This window comes from Musca autumnalis, unplaced genomic scaffold, assembly GCF_047663935.1.
Source record: "Musca autumnalis isolate F117 unplaced genomic scaffold, ASM4766393v1 scaffold_4, whole genome shotgun sequence".
NCBI lineage: Eukaryota > Metazoa > Arthropoda > Insecta > Diptera > Muscidae > Musca > Musca autumnalis.
In genome coordinates, this window is record NW_027411977.1 from 71654291 (window position 1) to 71671460 (window position 17170).

At 41.5% G+C, this 17170-nt stretch overlaps 1 protein-coding gene across 2 annotated transcripts in view; it reads left to right on the forward strand.

Moving 5' to 3' along the window:
• The first annotated feature begins 1309 nt into the window (after positions 1–1309).
• Positions 1310–17170, forward strand: part of Mrtf (Myocardin-related transcription factor) — a 347118-nt gene continuing 331257 nt past the window's right edge. Inside the window, exons 1-2 of one of the 2 annotated variants that reach the window (XM_073984937.1) lie at positions 1310–1501; positions 1852–2019. The gene's annotated coding sequence lies outside the window, so the exon portion shown is untranslated. Of the gene's footprint in view, positions 2020–17170 lie in introns of both variants that reach the window. The other variant, XM_073984936.1, reaches the window with a different exon arrangement.

A 17170-nucleotide genomic window follows, 5' to 3' on the forward strand; every position in this document is an offset into this window, starting at 1 on the left:
TCCACACCAGCAAAAATGTAATAAAATTACGTCTCCACATTGCCTGCGTGGGTAGATATGGACTGTTTTTATTTCCTTAAAAACCCCTTAAAAACAACTACAAAATTTAAAAATCATGCACGAGTTTAGTTGTTATTTCGTTTTCATTTTCGTTCGACATAGTGAAACAGGCTGTGAGTTTATAGCTTTGTTCCTTTACTTTTTTAATGGTAAGGGTGGTAAAAGAGAAAAGTGTCAAAATTGCTCTCTCATGAACATTTTTACCAGAAAAGTAGAGGAACGGAAAATGGTAGATCTGGCAGCAATCTCAGAAAGAAACATAAAAAAATCGATTTTCGTCTTTTATTTCACAGTTTTTTAACTAAGTTTTGTCAGCGTTCGACTTTTTCTTCCGTTTTTCGTCCATTTTCTTTTTCATTGTGAAATAATCGTCAAACAAAAGTCGAAAAATCAGTTCTGCCATTTTTTACCTGCAGAAATTTTGCTGGTAGCCTGTGGTAGAAGAGAACGCCATTTTCGCTATCTCTCCACTCTCACTCTCTTAAAAATTGCTTCCAGTTTTGCCACTTTTCGAGGTTAAGAAACGCTTTGCAGGCTAAAAATGGTAACAAATGGCAAAAATGGTAACCTCAGGTAAGTAAAGGAACACAGCTTATGCTTGCTTTAAAACAATTAGTTGTTTTTTTTTCGTATTCATTTTCGTTCGACATAAGGTCTGTACGACAACTCAAAAGTTTGTACAAATTTTTACAAAATTCTGTTCGATAACAAACTTGTTGAGTAAAAGAGAAATGAGAAGTACTTGCAAGTAGTTGCAAGAACTTGCAAATACTTTTTACTTGCGAAGTTATCGAACAGGTCTATAGTGAAAAAGGCTGTAATTTTGCTTTACCGCTAACTTTCTGCGTGTGACTACTGACTTGTATTAAATTGGCACTTGTGTGGGTAAATATGGAACAACAAATTCGGAACAAATATTTGCCTAATGTCAACTTTAAGGCCCCGGCACATACGGCGCTTTGAGCGTCGCGTTACAACAACCACATGAAAACTTCAAGAACAAATTGGCACATTTTTTATTTGGTTGCTGTTTTAAACGCGCAACGCGTCGCACAACGGACCGTATGTATTTGGCCCATTAGTAGATTCATGCAGTTCTGGAACAGACCAATATACTGCTGGTTAATTTCTAAAAATTGGCACCATTGTTCTTTTTGTATACTTGACATTACCCAGCCACCTATGTTTTCTTATTGGCAGCACTTACCTCAATTTCTTTTTGTATCGTTATTCCAATAGGCGAATTTAATGCACAAAATAAAATGTCAAAATCAATAGTGTAAATGATAGATAAAAATAAAAATAAAGAGAGAAAAAGTTGAAAAATTTCCGCGACGTTCTGTGCATTATTTGTTAAAAAAATATTAAATATCCTACTAGAATTCATAGGCAGAGCCAACAAACTGCGGTTCGGTGAACAAATATCCAAATCCTTCTCAAGGTAAAACAATTGGAAGAGGCGCCAGTGCTTTAAAGTTGTTTCCAGAAAGTCGTCTTCAACTAAATTTTTACCCACACCACTATGTAATTCTATTCTTATTTCGCAAAAAGTTAAATAAAGGAGTTCGTGTGTGTGTAAAAAGTAATATCCAAAACAGATTAGTTTTACTAACCTATTGTGGTCTTAGATAGGCCGTAATAAAAAAGAAAAAATAGATATTAAAAACGGCCATAGTAAGTGCTGCACGGGAGAAGAGGAGTCTATGGGCCTTGCCGTGGCTGTGTGTATTTCGTGGTGAATGTATAAAAACAAGTGCTGTGAATTCGCAAGATTTTTTTCTTTATTTATAGTGAATGTTTCATCAAGTGGCAAAATCAAAACTTTTGAAGAGAAAATGTTTACCACAACCGCCGAATATGATAACGTCAATAACAAAAAACAATTCAAATAAGAAGCAGAAACAATAGAATTTTGTGAATTCTATCGTAAGATCATCGAATACATCTTGTTCATTTAAGGTAAGTGGCAATAGGGAATAAGGGCAATATAATCGGCGGGCATTTCGTTTGTGTGCTGGCTAGGTACGTTGATGATGATAAATTCATGTTAGTGGATCATTGCGATTTCCCGTGGCCCCTCCGTATCGACATCAAATTGCAATACAAGCAAAAGCAATAGGTGCCATGGTCTGACACTGGGGCACATTTCATTGGTTTGAGTGAACAACAGCGGTGACTCGTGTCTCGTTGCATTTCTATATTTTTTGCAATGCCTCTTTGTGCACTCTTTCTATCTATGGGGTGTGCTACCAAGTAGTGTGTCATTTGGTTGACGATGAACACACATCTGTGGTGATGGCTCGAAGCACGTCCTGCCTGTTGCTATGTTATTACGTTTTATACGTTTTTTATTGTGCAAAAATGCCAAAGAATCAATTATCATAACCGTGTAAGTTTCCAGTTCAAGAGAGTCGTAGTTTTTGTTTTGCTTTGTATTAGAAATTCAAGTGTTTTCAAATTTATTTCTAAAATAATATTAATCATGTACGACGTATTATGTATTTGCTTAGTGAAACCCCAAATTGATAGTTGTTTTTACAATCTGCACCACAAGCAGGTTGGCGTTCGGACCAACAGTTTATAGTTCTCGCCCACATTTGTTTACAACAGATTTGTTAAATAATTTACATTTTGTTTTTGTTTGTTTTCAAACCAAAACGTCACAGCCACCGTTCACCGTTGCCGCGCCGTAGACAGAAACAAAGCACCAAAATCCAACAACAAGAGCAGAAACTACGTACCTATCATGAATAAAAATAGGGCTGTTTTTCTGTTTTGTCATTTCCTCCCCATTCGCTTACAATGTTTTGTCGTTTTGTTTTGTTTCTTGTTTCTTTTTGTTTGTAATTTTACCGGAACTTGTTTCGCTGCTTGCTGCTGCTTCTTGTATGGCATGCTTTTTTGTTAAATTTTAGGTAGGTCGATATGCCGGCAAGCTTCCTATATTCCAATACAATTGTTGTTGTCTCTATTTTGTGTTCCTTTATGCTTGGCTTTCCTGGGTATTGCCGGTATTTAGGTAGACATTCGAGTATGGAAGAAGATTTCTTAATAACAAACTCGTTTTTCTACTCCAGGAAAAAAAGAGCTCATGATGGATTTTAACAACTACGGAAGAAAATTAGCGCAGTTAGCCCTTAGAAATTATGCAACAAGTGCAATTTAGGTGCACATCTATGGTCGGACTGAAATTTGTACCACAGGTAGTCCTTTTTATCACGTTAACGACGATATATAGTTTTATGACCGGAATCCCACTCTTCCCGAGATTTGGGGGTTGACTTATTCGGAAACGTTTACCACAGGTAGTCCTTGTTATCACGTTAACGACGATATATAGTTTTATGACCGGAATCCCACTCTTCCCGAGATTTGGGTGTTGACTTATTCGGAAACGTTTTACTTTATCATCATTATGTTGTTTCTGAGTGCCAGCTTTGGGTGGGGTAGACATTGGCTGACTTCCGAAACGTCAATTGCTTTGCATGAAACTAGGGGTTCTTAGATCGAGTTCCACACTGGAGTCATTTAATGCAATTGCAGTAGTGAGGAACTCGATTTAAGAACCCCTAGTTTCATGCACGAATACAAAGCAACTGACGTTTCGGAAGTCAGCCATTTTTACACCAGGTAGTCGTTGTAATTCCGATCAAAATGAAATATAGCTTCCTCGGGGAAGTTTACACTTCCCAAGATATGGGTCTTGACTATGTCAGAAATGAATTATACTATATTTTAACAGATTCCACAGGTAAACCCTGTCATACTGATAACAACAGTATAAAGTTTTATGTGGGGAATTCCACAATTCTCGAGATAACGGTCTTGACATTTTCGGAATTTTTTTTTTCGTTACAAAGGTCGGCTACGCGAACAAAACTTTATTTTAAATTATTAGATTTCCTTTAGTAGCCTTCCCTTGGTTGGGGGTTTAAGAATTTCTCCTACGGACAGTAGAAAAAGTCGGATATGCAAACAAAACTTTCTTTTTATTTGACCGGTGATATGGGCCATGACTTTTTCGGGCACCTATAGACCATCTTCCTTGTTCTTCATCTTCAAATAGACTGCTGTTGTGAATACGACTATGACCGAGAAGAGTTTTTCGTATTTGTGATCTCTTCCATCTTAGGAGAAGTTTACCCCTGTTTAAGATGGGTGATGGCGTAGATTTTATCCGAGGCTAAAAATCATCCAAAGCGCTGGGACCTGAAGGAATTTCAATGGTGATGCTAAAACAGGATGAGCCAAGAGCAGAGTATTTGAAAAATGTTCTCAACTATCGTTAGCTACCCTAATAGTTTCCGAAGCCTGGAAAATGGACAGGGTAGTCCCGTTACTGAAGCCGTATACACAGGCCGAGCGATCCTACTTTTGCCAGTAGCAAAGTTACTTGAGCCGCTATTCCTCTCCAGCATCGGGGTATGCTAGCTCTTCAGTTGCGGAGTAGCATCACGGGTTCCGAATAGCACTGCACATGTGCTCGGTTTGTCACATCCGCATCTTCACCCATATCCAATCTTCGGTGAGATGCAATAGATGTCAGGAGTGGGTGCATTTAAGAGGATGCTCTAGACTTGCCCACGCGAGGGACTATGATAGGGATTATGTTGCTGCATGCTGCGCGAACACAGCCCCCAGTCAGTCGTCGTCAGATTACGAAACTCCTTCGTCGTCGGATTACGAAACTCTCCCGCAGTCCCCCAACAGCAGCCGCACGCGCAGCATTTAACACCAGCCGTTGTTGTTCCAATCCCAGATGATGCATCCTTTTTGCAATTTAATTGCAATGGGCTCCGAGGTAAGATCGATGAAATAGTGGACTTTATGAATCGGAAGAAGATCAAGGTCGCGGCGCTGCAGGAAACCATGCTGAACGACCACAGCTCAGTACGTTGTGATGGTTACAACGTAATAAGGAAGGATCGCACCAGATGTGGAGGTGCGGGATTAGCTTTCCTTTTGCACCAGTTTGTTCAATACAGACCTATCTCGCTTGAGCCTGCCTCTAATGGGGCTAGCAGTCAGGGGGCTAGCAGTCAGGTGTCGAACTGCCGAGATAGATTTGCTGAACGTATACATCCCGCCGGGAAATAGCTGTATCTCAGATTATAAGCCTGACATAAGCCCGCTTATGGAAGGTCACAATCGTCTGGTTCTGGGGGACTTTAATGCGCATCATGAGATGGCTGGCTGGCTGAGCAGATTGATAGCTCTACGTGTTGCTCGGTCAATGAGGACGCCTCTACCAGAATTAGAGGAGCGAGCCACAGTTCGCCAGGTAGAACCATCGTGTCACCTGGTCTGACAAATGACGTCACCTGCCAACCCGTCATTTCCCTTGTATCAGACCATCTCCCCATAATTGTCTCTATCAGCAGACCACCCGATTTCATCACCTCTGAACGCCGCACATTCGTCAATCATGGGAAAGCTGATTGGCCGAGTTTCAGAGAGTTCACCAATCACCTCTTCAGAGAACTGCCCAATCCTTCTGATGTTCGGGTAGTGGAAAGGGCGTTCCGAGACATCATCAATTCTGCAGCCGCTCGCCATATACCTGCTGGTCGAATACCCGAAGTAAGACCAAATTTCCCAGCAGAGGCGACGGTATTAGCAAATGAGCGTGATGCGCTTCGTCGAACCAACCCCGACGACCTCAGAGTCAGGAAGCTGACACTGGAAGATAACAGGCTGGTCGGCGAATATAAGCGGAACAAATGGTTAAATCATCTGAAGAGTTGCAACATTGGAGCCGGTATAAGTAAATTGTGGACAAAGGTTAAGTCACTCTCGAACCCCCGAAGGAGGGATGACAGGACCTCAGTCACGTTTGGCTACGTTACGTTGACTGGCTCGAAGAGGTGCGCAAGTTACTTCAATCGACTGTTTGTCGAGCATCCCGAGAGTGACAGGGCGAAGAGAAGAGTGTTATGTCGCATTAGATCTCATCCTGCCGAGGATGAACAACCACAGTTTACAATGGATGATATTGCCAATGTCATCAGGAACGCTAAATCATCCTAAGCGTTGGGCCCTGACGGAATTTCCATGGTAATGTTGAAACAGCTGGATGAGCCGGGTGCGGAGTATCTCACTAAAGTTCTCAACCTGTCGCCAGCCACCCTTATTGTCTGGAAAATTGGCAGGGTGGTCCCGCTACTGAAGCCAGGCAAGGATGCCAGCAAAGGTGAATCGTACAGGCTGATTTCGCTTTTGTCACCTGTAGCGAAGACCCTTGAGGCTTTAGTCCGTCCTACCCAGCATTAGAAATAGCTATTAAGTTGCCGATCATGAGCATGGATTCCGTAAGCAGCACAGCACGACAACAGCGCTGCACGCCATCTCCACACATATTTGTCGAGGACTCAACCAGGAGCGGGGGTGTGATAGAACAGTGACGGTGGCGCTTGACTTATCAAAAGCCTTTGATACTGTCAAGCACTTCACGCTGTTCGAGGACATCGAGCAGACAATCCTCCGGCCAAGTCTGAAACGTTGGATATGCGGATGATTGCACGATCCTGGCGTCGGGCACCTATCGTGATGACATCTGTGAGAGGCTGAACAACTATTTAACCGATCATACCACCTTTTCCCATTCGAGGAATATGCAGATTTCCGCAACAAAATCAACAGCCACTCTGTTCACCACATGGACACCGCAGTTTGAAAGAGAATTGAATGTCGTGGTCGACGGTAGCAGAATTCCGACCACAAACTACCGCAAAACAAGGTCCTCAAGTCCCTAGCCGGCATTTCCTAATATAATGCTCCAAACGCGATATCTACCGAGAGGAGGAATGACTCCCAAAATAAGAACCACTTCCAAAATAGACTATGTCGTTACCTCCCCCGCAGCACTTTTGAACTTTAATCCAACTCCATATTTTTGTCAGCAAGTTCATACGACCAAAATTCTGAAATCCCCTGAATACATTAGTACTTTGGAAAAAAGTGTTTCAATTCACGCAGGCTGAGGGTATATCTCTGTCGGCAAAGCCGACTTATATGTACCTTTTTACTTTTTTTCCAAACATTGCCCCGCGCAAAGAAGGTCGTTCTATATCGGACTACACTTTCGATTACCTTCCTCACAAATGTTCAACATTTTTGCTTAAGTGCAGTTTAAGGGCTGATCGAGAATTCTTTTGATATTTATTTAAAGGTAGTCAGTGTGAATCTGATAGCTACGACATAATTTTTTCCTGAGATAAAAAAATTTTACGGTAATAAACTAATATGGTTGGTTGGCATGAGAAAATATCAAAGGAATGACTCGCAAAATTAATAGATCCACTTCTAAGGTGGACTATGGCCGATAAATTCATTGAGGCACCTGCTTTAGTACAACCATAAGTTGAGGGGGGCACAATTTAGCTATTTTCGCCATACTTCCGAGCCTCATTATAAACTGAAGTAACAGTGTTTTATAAAGGGAGTGCTGCAAAAATTATTGTGTTTTGCATATGTGATATATATTTCCCACGAACATAGAAAATAATAACCTATGGTGGCTAACGCTATCATACCCAAATATTTTTGTTATGCTACTAAGATTTTTCCATTTTATAAATTTCTCTCTCTCTTTGCTTTTTCACAATCTTATGTTTTCTATGAATCACAAAGAACAATCCTAGCGAATTTGTTATTGTTGTCATAGCCAATCTTTTAAATTTAATTTAAATTCATTATTTAATAATAGGCAGCTTGTTTTCATTTTATGCTGCCAAATAATCTTTGCGACACCTTTGCACGTCTGTGTTTTCTTTTTTTGTTTTTCCTCAAAACTGAATCATTTGTTCTCTAAATAAGTTTTCTTATATTCATTTTTCAAGAAAACACTTCTGGAATGTAGGTGAAATATCTCTGCAGGAGACAAAAAAAGGCAAGAACTAAATTATTTAAATATATTGAAATTCAGACAAATTTCGGATGATGATTAAACCATTATCCTTTGATATGTGTTGAAAATTAGAAAAAAATGTTTTCTTTGTAAAAGAAGACATCGTGTAGAAATCGAAAAAATATTTGATATCTGCGTAAAGCCAGACTCCCCGCTGTCCGGGCACTTAACTTCTGCCGTTGCCTTTCTAATCCCTGAAATCCCTGGATTTGTTGAGCCGGAAGAATATCGCGGTCGCGGCGGTGCAGGAAACCAAAACTCAACAACAACTGCAACTTTCAGGGTTGTGATGTTAAGAACGTACTGAGGAAGTATCTCACTAGAAGTGGAGGTGGGGGATTTGCTTTCCTATTGCACCAGACTGTTCAATACCGATCTATCTCGCTTGAGCCTGGCTCTAATGACCCGTACATGGAATGTTTGGAGGAGCAGTCAGATGTGGATCTTCCGAGGTAGATTTGCTTAACGTATACATCCCTCCGATAAATACCTGTACTCCAGGTTGTAGGCCCAGCATTAGCCCGCTTTTGCAATGTCATTACCCTCTAGTTTTGGGGGACCTTTAATGCTCATCATGAGGTGAGGCATTCTGTACTCGGAAACGACCAAAGGGGAGATTTATAAAGCTCTATAGTCTGCACGGTCAATAAGGACGCCCCTACTAGTATTAGCGGAGAGTGTCACAGTTCGCCAGACGTAACCATCGTGGCACCTGGTTTGACATATTACGTCACATGGCAACCCGCACTTTCATCAATCATGTAAAATATAATTGGCCTAGTTTCAGAGAATTCACTTCTGATGTTCGGTTAACAGAAAGGACGTTCCGAGACTATACTACTGCTGCAGCCGCTCAAAATATAGCTGCTGGACGAATACCCGAAGTCAGACCAAATTTCCCAGCAGAGGCGAAGAGACCAACAAATGGGCGTCCTGAGCTTTGTCGTGCCAACCTCAGTGAACCTACAGTCCCCGAAGCTGACACTGGAAGTTAACATGTCGGTCGGAGAACATAAGCGGAACAATTGGCTAAATCATTTGAAGAGTTGCAGCATCATCCAAAGTGTTTGGCACAGATGGAATCTCCATGGCAATCATGGAACAGTTGTATGAGCCGAGTCAACTATCCCACTAAAGTTATCAATCAAAAAATGGGCAGGGTTGTCTCGCAACTGAAGCCAGGCAAGGATGCCAGCAAAGGTAAATCATACAGACCAGTTTCGCTTTTGTTGCCCGTATTACTCTTGAGGCTTTATTGCTCCTCAACGTCAAAAATAGCTATCCAGTTGTCGATCATCGGCATAGGTCCCATAAGCAGCACATCACTACAATAATGCTGCACGCCATTTCCACAGATGTTAGTCAAGGACTCAGAAAAAACTGTGCGACATGACAGTGTTGGTTGCGCGCGACGTTTTAAAAGTCTTTGGTGCTGTCAAACACTCCACGCTGTTTGAGGACATCGAGTAGACCACCCTCCGGCCAAGGTGGAATAATCAATTATATGTATGGACGCCTGTCGTATTTGGAATTCAGGAACAAGAAATCGAAACACCATAGTGCCGGAATAAGTGAATTGTGGGCAGTGGTTAAGACAAACTCGAAGGCAGGAAAGGATTAGGATAGGACATCTGTCACGTTTGGAGACGTTACGCTGACTGATCGAAGAAGTGTGCAAGCTATGTCAATCGACAGTTTGTTTAGCACCACGGCGATGACTGGGCGAAGAGAAGAGTAATACGTCCTACTAGATCTCTTCCTGTCGAGGATGAACCACCATAATTTACAATGGATGATTTCGCAAATGTCATCAGGAATACCTCATTTAAATTCTCAATCCGTCGCTAGCCACCCACATCGTTACCGAAGTCTGGGTGGTCCGCTACTGAAGACAGTAAGGATGCCACCAAAGGTGAATCGTACAGATCGATTTCACTTTTATCGCCCGTAGCAAAAACCCTTGAGGCTTTGGTCCTCCGCAAAGTCAGAAATAGCTATCCAGGTGCTGATCATCAGTAAGGGTTCCGTAAGCAGCAGAGCACGACAACAGCTCTACACGCTATCTCCACACATATTAGTCGAGGACTCAAGCAGAGCAAGTCCTGCGATTGGACAGTATTGATGGCGCTCGTCTTATTAAAAGTTTTTAACATTGAGCAGTTGGAACTTATGTGGATGATTGTACTAAGATCTAGGCGTAAGGTACCTACCCAAATGTCATCTGTAAAAGGCTGAACTCCTATTTGACAGATCTTACCACCTTTTTCCATGTCTTCAGTGGACTATCTACATAGGGAGACAAAGATTCATCCAGTACATAAGCATATGGTCGATAGGCACCTCCAGGGATCTTCATGATCTGGAATAAGGGGTCCAACGTTCGCTTTTTGGAATACCACGTGTTTCATATCTTTTTCCACTTGTTTGCTCCTTGGCCTGCCAGTATCCCATGTGGCACGTATTTATACGCCTTTTTAGCGGGTTCATAATCGTTCATTCTTATGACATGGCCTAGTCAACGCAATCGTTGCATATCGATACGTTTATCTATACTGATGTCGTTGTATAGTAGATACAGCTAGTGGTTCATACGACGTCGATATTCACCGTCAACGCAGATTGGTCCGTAAATCTTTCGAAGAATTTTTCTTTCAAACACACCCAGCACTGCCTTACCTGCTTGCGCAAGTACCCAGGCTTCGGAACCATACATTAGCACTGTTAGTATAAGTGTTTTGTAAAGCGTTATTTTTGTTTGACGAGATGTGGCTATGCTTACTTAACCACAATAGCATCTGTTGGCCAATAGAATTCTTCTTTTTATTTCACAACTGATGTTGTTTGTTGTGTTTATGGTGGTGCCGAGGTAGACAAAGTCTTTTACCACCTCAAAATTATAGGAACCAACTTCCAATGTTGGTCCGAGTTCTATGGACGCATTTCGCGTCGACACCATCAACCTTGTCTTTTCACCGTTTACCGCCAGACCCTCTTTTGCTGATTCTCCTTCGACCTTCTTAAAGGTTTCAGTTACTTCCTTTACTGATCGTCTCACGATGTCAATGTCATCAGCATAAGCCAGTAACATGTGACTATTGGTGTAGATTGTGCCACTTCTTTTGACGTTTGCCTCTCGAATAACCTATTCCAGCAGGATGTTGAAAAGATCAGCTGAAAGGCTGTTTCCTTGTGTGAAACCTCTTTTGGTACTGAATTGTTCCGAGAGGTTCTTTCCTCTTTAAAGTTAGTTAAGGCGCACCGTGGATGACATTAGTTTATAAGGAGTAAATAAATGGCAAACTTGTAGAGAATTTTCACAGCTACAACATTTTCTTTAATACCATTTCGATATGTCTTGCGGTTTTCAAGCAAAACCGTGGAAACCCAAAAAAAAACCTGAAAATGTGAAAATGTGAACTTTTGATCGCGTACATTGTAGTTTCACACATTTTTAACCGCTCACATTTTTAACTTTTATCAGGATTTTTTTCCCTGTGTACACTAAATTTATTTTTTTCTGTTGGTGTATAAACCCACAGCAGACAATGACTGTCAACGGCAATGCCACCGCACACTCTATTGCGCCTGAATATATGCAATTATTTCAATTTTAATCATATAATTTTTTGTTGCTTTGGTTTCAATTTTTAAATCATCTTCTAAACAAATTTTTAAATCATCTTCTAAACAAATTTAAATTGAAATTTCTTCTTCTTTGTGCTTTTATGGTGTGGTTGTGGTAGTGGAATAGCGTTTTGGCTGGCTCAATATTGATAGCTGTTTTTTTTTTGTATTTTTGCGTTTTGACAACTTTAGCAAAAGATAGAAAAAAAAAACAAAGTGGCAAAGACATAGTTTCCCAGCTTTACTAAACATTGAACGAGCAAACTTTGTGAATATTTCTTAAAAATAAAATTTTTTGTTGTTTGTATGTAATTTCTGAAAGTGTCGTCGTGTCTTCATGGAATTAAAGGGAACATTTTACAATAAAAGTGGTTTAATGTTTGCTTTTTCAGACAGTAACTAAGAATAGGTACAAGAATTTCAAGAGTAAATGCAATAATTTTTAACTGACATTTTTTATAGCCTCAGTCTTCAGGATAACGATTCACTTGATACGATAAAAATTCGCCTTATGGAAATAATGCACTGCGTTGGAATGGTTCAATTTCTGGAATGGAATTTCAGAATTGAACAAAAGCTCTAACGACTGATGAGAACAAATTCCACAATTCCCCATGAGTTTTGTATTATCGTCTCTTCAACTTAAAGAAGGGACTGAAAAAACTCACGGAGAATTTACGGTCAGAATAATATGTTTTATTTTGGGAGCGGTATGTCCCGCAGTGCCTGTCCGGATTTTTCAGTTACGTGACGGGATTGAGAGTAACCCCCGTCAATGTTTTTGGGGTGACGGTGAGATTCAACAGTTACCGTAAATGGGTACATTCCATGAATTTTTTAGGCCTGTCCTTTTGAGGGAATATGAAACCGGGTATTGCTCTTCATGTTCCTGACGAAGTAACATTCCAGTAGCTTAACTGCGAAGACCTTCGTGGCAAGAGAATGTGAATTTTATTAGTCGAAGTAGTGTAATGATTGCAGTGATTCAGAAAACGAAGCCGAACAACAACAGCAGTTTTCGGTGTTACAACGTACTACGCTTGGATCTCTCGTACGGGGGTGGTGAACTTGCAATCCTTCAGCACTAGTGTATACAATAAAGATCTATCTCGAGCTCGATGAGCTCGACTCCAGAGAACCATACTTCGAGTGTACCTCCTAAGAAAATAGTCAGAAAGGTTTAAAAACCCCTATGGCACCATGTGTAGTGGTTGGAGCGCATGATAACTCTCGCACGGATCTGCCGATTCGGTGCACAATTTACATACATATGTTCCCACAACATCCCCGAAGGGACAAGGGAGACTTCCCTCATATCAATGAGTACACGCCGATTCATATTGGCTCAATGATATGGGACCTACTTTTTATTGCCGAGTCCGAACGGCGTGTCTTACGACACCACTTGTAGAGAAGTTTTTCATGGCTGAGGGGGAATTTTGCCACCGTTGAAAATTTGATGTTGCTTGGCCTGGGATTCGAACCGCAGACCTTCTGAGTGCAAGGCGGACGAGCTAACCATTGCACCACGGTGGCCCCGATACAAAATTTGGCCTTCGTAATATTTTGTCCAAATTTAGTTTAAGTTGGAATATAAGCCACATCGCTCCACTCCTTCATGTACCTCTCCCACAAAAGTACAAAAAGGTTCGGACAAACTGTGGACATGATAACTCTTGAAGGGAGTGAGTGATTTGGTCCATACTTTACACATCCTAATATGTTTACCAGACATAGGTTAGGTTAGGTTCAGGATGCGCAACTGCCATGTTGGCAGCTACTCCACTCGGAGACCTTGAGGTCCATTGTGTTCATCCAAACTATTGAATTGTGTGTGTTATAGAGGTGAAAGATGTTGTATTGATGTGTGATTTGGGCTATTTGATTGTAGATGATGGATAGGGTTATGTGCGTTGGTGTTGATTGGGTTGTAGATGGTGATGATGTGTAACTGATGGCTATATGGTGATTTGTGCATTCAGGTGATGACTGTGCAAAGAGATATGTTATATATCTGTAGATGATGATGTGTGGCTATTTAGATGATGATAGTGTGTGTGAAGATATTGGTGGTGTGGAAGACAAGTGATGTGGTGCCTGTTGTGGATAGAGCTATGTGGTGCTGTGTGACTGTGGGTGATGATATATGTCTGTTGATGTGATGCGCTGTGTGGGAGGAAGATGATTAGGTTGGAAAGGTTGGACAGATAGGGAAGCGGAAGTTGGTATGACAAGAGAGAAGAGTAAGAATAATTAGAATAATTAGTGACTGTATTGGAGAAGTCAGGTTATTTAAAGAGGGAAGATGGTTTAGTAGCTAACTACGATTTAATTACTAATGGTTTTAGGTCTGTGCTGGCCTGCCCCAGAGCATCTTAAGGCTCTTGCAGTATACCACCAACACTGTAGGGTCAATAGAGGCGAAGTAGGAAAGATATTCAATCACATGTTCACCAAATAGTCGATGTCTTTTGACCATCAGTCTAGAACATCTACATAGAAGGTGCTCGATTGTCTCTGTTTCCTCCTCATCCTCACATAACCTACAGTACTCAATGTTATTGCCATCCCACTTGCAAGTCATGGATCTTATTCCGCAGTGACCGGTTATTACCCCCACAGCGGTTCTGATTTCTGATTTGCACAGCGAGAGGAGGGACGAAGTTCTACGCCATGAGATAACCGGCCAGATTGACTTAGATACCTTGCAACCAGGCACATCTTGCCAAACTTTAACGGTTTTCTCTGCGTGGAGCTTACTGAGTTTGTCGAGGAAGAAGCAGAGAGGTGGCTTGACACTATCCTCTACCGTGAGGTCCGAGGATTGAGATCCTCTTCTAGCCAATTCATCAACTACCTCGTTTCCCTCAACATTGCAATGCCCTGGAACCCAACAAAACCTAACAACTATGTTACATGTTTTTAAGAGAGACCTGCATCTTTGAACAATCCTGGATTTAATACTGTATGACGTTAACGCTTTTAGGCCAGTCTGACTGTCCACATAAACAGTGACTGCCTTATCTATAAGGTCCGTCATTCCCACTATTATTTCCAAGGCTTTCAAAACCGCAAAAACTTCTGCCTGAAAAACACTACAATTGTCATTAAGCTTATATGAGTTCCTGATGTCTAGTTCTACACAAAACACACCAGATCCCGTGCTTTCTTCCATCTTGGACCCATCGGTGAAGATCGACAGACTGTCGGGAAGTGGTCTGCCTCGTGTCCACTCACTCCTGTCGGGGATTAATACTTCAGCTGTGTCAAAGTCCAGGCTTGATGAGATGTAGTCAGTCTCATCTCCCCTGGCTCTTAGTCCAATCTGGCGACATATCCGCTGTAGAACACTAGCATGTCCAAGATGTGAACCACGCCACCGATTTAGCTCTTTAAGCCTCACGGCAGATCGTAAAGCTCGATACTGTACAAGAATGTCCATAAGTTGGACTTTCAGTATGGCATTCAATGCGGCCTGAGGGGTGCTTCTTGCTGCTCCAGTAACGAGTACTGACGCAGCTCTTTGCACAGTAGCTAATTTGGACAGATTGGAATTATTGCCTAGAGCATGCCACCAAACGAGACAACCATAGGTCAGAATGGGACTGACCACTGTCCTATACAGCCAATGTATTACATGTGGTCTGAGGCCCCTGCTCTTGCCTATGGAGTTCTTGCAGGAATAAAGCGCGATTAAACCCCTCTTGGTGGGCTCCTCCGTGTTCCTATTCCATGGTCCAGGATCACTCCCAGGTATTTCGCCTCCGTAGAGAGATCCAACCGCACTCCATCCAGCGTTGGCGGCACAAATTCGGCAATATTTCTTTTTCTGGTGAATAGTACCAGCTCAGTCTTCGCAGGGTTCACCCCAAGACCATTGTGGTGAGCCCAGCGAGAGAGCTTAACCAGCGCACCCTGCATCAGTTCCGACAGCGTCGACAAGAATTGTCCACTGATTAGAAGGACAACGTCGTCAGTGTATGCTACAACTTTAGTCCCTAGTCTATCAAACTCTTTGAGTATCCCATTCACCACTAGAAGCCACAGCAGTGGAGATAAGACCCCACCTTGTGGGGTGTCCCTAATGACTGACTTCCTTACGGAACTCTCTCCAATACTGGAATTGATCAGTCTGCTTTCCAGCATTCTATCAATCCAGTTGCTTAGGATAGAGGGGACACTCAGAAGCTCTAGAGAAGAATGAATGGATTCAAGCTTCACATTATTGAACGCTCCCTCTATGTCTAGAAAAGCGGCCAATGTGTGATCCGAGTTATCCATATTCTTCTCTATATAACTTACTACCTCATGTAGCGCTGTTTCTGACATAGATCAGGACTATATTTGTCCACTCCTTCGGGAACCTCCCACACAAAATTTCGGATAAGTTCGAATAACTTTCGAATTTTTGTTGAAACAACTTGCATTCGCTGCCTATATTACGCCGGTAAATGTTTTTTCAGGGGCAAGTCCATACTTCTTGAGAAAACAGCCCGAAGGGTGTAAAAAAAAACAACTATGACACCATATGTAGTGGTTGTAGAGCACGATAACTCTCGAACTGATCAACCGATTTTTTTCTCCAAAATTTGGGCTTCGTCATATTTTGTCCAAATTTAGTTTAAATTTTTTTTTGTCCAAACTTAGTTTCAGTTGGTCCACAACTTACGGCACTTCTTCCAAGTACTCAAAAATGTCACTAAAATGGTATGCACTCCTGAACGGGACAGGTAATTTGGTTCAAACTTTGGATCTCCTAATATTTTGTCCAAATTTAGTTTCAAGTCCAATATCGACAATGCCAGTCCACAAATATTTAAAAAAGTTTCACTAAAATGGTATACACGATATCTCTTGAAGGGTGCAACTAATTTGGTCCAAACTGTGGATATACTAATATTTTGTCTCCTTATGGGTGCCACCGTGGTGCAATGGTATGTACACACGCCTTGCATGCTGAAGGTCAGCCAGTCAACATCAAAATTTTTAACTGTGTCAAAATACCCCTCAGTAATGTTGGTGACATTTCCTGAGTATTTCAGCCATGTAAAACTTCTCTACAAAGTAGTGTCTTAATACACTCCATTCGGACTCGGCGATAAACAGTAGGTCCAATATCATTGAGCTAATATGAATCGGGGTGCACTCACTGATATGAGAGAAGTCTCCCTTATCCCGGATGGGATGTTTGTAGAGCAATTATATGTTATATAATGGTACATCCCTCGCAAAAGTTCAATATTTGTGTCTAAGTGCAGTTTAGGGTCAGTTCGAAGATCCTTTGGTAATATATATCGATGCTGTTCGTTATGGTCCAGTTTACAGCGATGTTATGTTTTTCGCAAACAAGTTCATGCTTCCTGGCATACTGGCCAAAAGTTATACGATGACCCACAGAAATGACTAGTGGATTATGTCGGTCCATTCCTTCAAGTACCTCCCCGACAACATTTTTGAATTTTAATCCTAAAACGAATTTTACACTTACACTTAAAACAGGTGTCTTGGGAGTTTACGTCATAAATTTGACAGATATTGTATGGAATTGACAACTTAAATAATGAAAACATGCTAAATGTA